Below are 3,038 nucleotides of genomic sequence, written 5' to 3'. Positions count from 1 at the left end.
AATCTGGCAACACTGTTGGTGGACCCAACCCAGGGGTTTCCATCCATCCAGCTATAGTGTCCCCTTTGCTTTTGGGATCCAGTGAATTTCACGCAGGGCTTTAGGGAAGAGTTGGAGGTGTGAGGGAGTCTGTTTGTTCAGTGATGTGAGCCCTCCAATCCCACCCACCTCTCCTATTCCACCCCAGCGTCCCTGGGAGGCATGCCCTGTGGTCCGGAGGGTGGAAGGGGTGGAGGGTTAGAAGGGCGGAGGGCGATCAGGGGTGGGAAGGTCGGTTGAGTGGTGCACCTCGGCCAAAGACCTGGCCTCTCATTCCAGGGCTGGATGGGGGGAGAAATAGGGCCCGGACACTTTTGGATTAAAAGGGCCACTCATAATTAGCGGCGCAGAACGGACTCACTGGTGGGCCCCACACCCTCGTGGGACTCTATTTTCAGAAATGTTAAAAAAAAAACGAAAATAGGGGCCCACGAGGGTGCACAGCCCACCGGGAAATGCCCACTATGCCAGATGGCCAGCCCAGCCCTGTCTCATTCTCACTGCTTTCTGTTCTCCTCTGCAGATTCTCTTTTCACATTCAGGGCAACACCTGACCCCCACTCATGCTCCTCTGACACCCCAGAGATTGAAAAAAGTTTGTGGGGTCCTTTACACCTTTTGGCTTTGTTGCTGCCCTATGCTCCGAATAGTTTGATGGGGTTAAGTAAGTAAGTTTATGCAATACAGAAAACAATTGTGAATAAAGACTGATGCTGTGTTTTTTATTCTAAATTATAGCAATTATAGCAGCACAGGAAGCCTAATCAGATCTTCCCAATATTTTGAACGGGTTCTACTGTGCTTTTCTAGATGATTGTTCATTTGGTAACACTTTATTTTAGCGATACATCTATTAGCACTAATACCTACAATGTGCCTGTATAAGTTACTTATAAGGCATGTACAAAGCAAAATCAAACATTTGTTAGGCATACTCGCAAACGTCTTATTCACAATAAGGGATTTATTACCAATTTAACCTTAGTAAGGACCTAGTAGGCCTTAGCGTTTGCTTAGTACATACCTTACAAGTTACTTATGCAGGCATTAACATTGTATGTATTAGTGCTAATAGATGTATCCCTAAAATAAAGTGTTACCGTTCATTTTTGTGTTACATGGCATTGGATGTAGGTGAAAGGTCAGTGAAAGCTGCATTCACAAATTCTCATTCAAAGTTGAGCTGAGTGACAATTTGGGGACAGCCTAACAACTGACATAGTGTAGCCTATTTTCAATCATAGACGAATAATCTAACAGGGAGTTGGCCTATTGTCCATCTGTAGCCCCTTAATGCGCGCCGTACCTCCTGAGGCACGCTGTAATAGACATTGAAATGTAACTACCATAGCACTACAATACTGTGACACAACACAGGCCCTTTAGTAATGCACCACGACTTGGTCATTACCATACTGGTAACAATGAATTTATAAAGCCGCGCCTTAAGGGGTTAAGCATCCTCCACTTTACGAATCTTGTCCTGAATAGCTGAATTTGATCCCGGCTTGTCTGGCAGAGATGACTAACACCAAGATTGCGCAAAAATCAGGTCGTTCTTTGACGCCCCGGAGGGATACTGTAGCTAATGGACCAACACAAAAACCGACAAGTCAAGTCTCACACACAATGACACACAGTGATACATATGTGTCAACATGGATGATTTTGACAAAGGCTGCCCTGTTGCAGACAGCGAGGACAGGACACACAAAAAAAACTCCACCTAAAGAAGAGATTTATTCAACACCGAGAAATAGACAGAATGTTGCAACCACCCTCCTTAGAGTTAGTTGCCAGAGAGACCAAAATAACACACGACAACACAAACACACAAATAGGTGCAGTCACACTTACAGGTAACAATAAAGTACTTTTACAAACTGGGCATACCTGTACCATCCTTGGCTGCAGTGCCAAGAGATGAATCTGAGCAATAAAAACGTAATGGGACAATGACTCTTCCTGGGTGAACATCTGCCAAACTGTGCTTACTTCATTCAAAACAGAGGAGTCTCAAGAGTTACCTAAGATTGACATTGTTAAATGCCATCGCATTTTAGCATGCCTTGCTTTTCAGAGAGACATTTGTCATAGTCGGTTTCTGTCACATCATAATTCACGTCTTGACACCGAATTTGATGCACTTTCCAATTTTAAAACAAGATAAAGTGTAAATACTGTGTGGACCCTTTTCTTTTGTGCATGGTGGTGTAAACCAATGATGTCATATCATACTGACTGTGACTGTACCTTGAACTGTAATGCCATGGCATTCAATTAGTTTTGGAAACAGAAAAACTCTCTGATGTTTTGAACGAAGGATTACAACATTTTATCCTGGGGGTTGTTTTGTTTTAATTTGTTTCTTAGTCAAAGACGAGGCTGGACCTCACACATCAACCCTCACTGACACACATTTATTGTTTTGACTTAAAAAAAAAAAAATCTCAGGAAGGCTTTCCATCGTTGCCTTGTTAAGAGGAAGATGTGATGTGTAACAAATTCTTTACTTTATTGAGGTGATAAATCTTTCGTTCCGACAACACAAAGATTTGTTTCCCTAAAATGTCTCATAGAGAAGTCGTCTATGAACAACAACAAAAATACAGCTGCTTTTTCATTTTCCATAATGCTTTCCGTAATACTTTTCACCTCCCCAAGCATGCCCCCCCACCCCCCTCCACTTAGGGCACAGCGGAAACTGCTATGACAGACATGTGGATTTCTTTCTCTGTACAGGAGAATAGAATACATCAGCTTGACAGTAATCCTAACAAAGCTGTCACTACGTGCGCACACGTGTGTGTGTGTGTGTGTGTGTGTGTGTGTGTGTGTGTGTGTGTGTGTGTGTGTGTGTGTGTGTGTGTGTGTGTGTGTGTGTGTGTGTGTGTGTGTGTGTGTGTGTGTGTTTGCGGGATTGTGTGCGCGGGATTGTGTGCATAAACGTGTCAGTACGTGTGTGCATGCATGCGTGTGTGTGTGTGTTAATGCGTGTG

This window comes from Engraulis encrasicolus, chromosome 8 (assembly GCF_034702125.1).
Source record: "Engraulis encrasicolus isolate BLACKSEA-1 chromosome 8, IST_EnEncr_1.0, whole genome shotgun sequence".
Lineage (NCBI taxonomy): Eukaryota > Metazoa > Chordata > Actinopteri > Clupeiformes > Engraulidae > Engraulis > Engraulis encrasicolus.
This window is presented reverse-complemented; position numbering follows the sequence as displayed.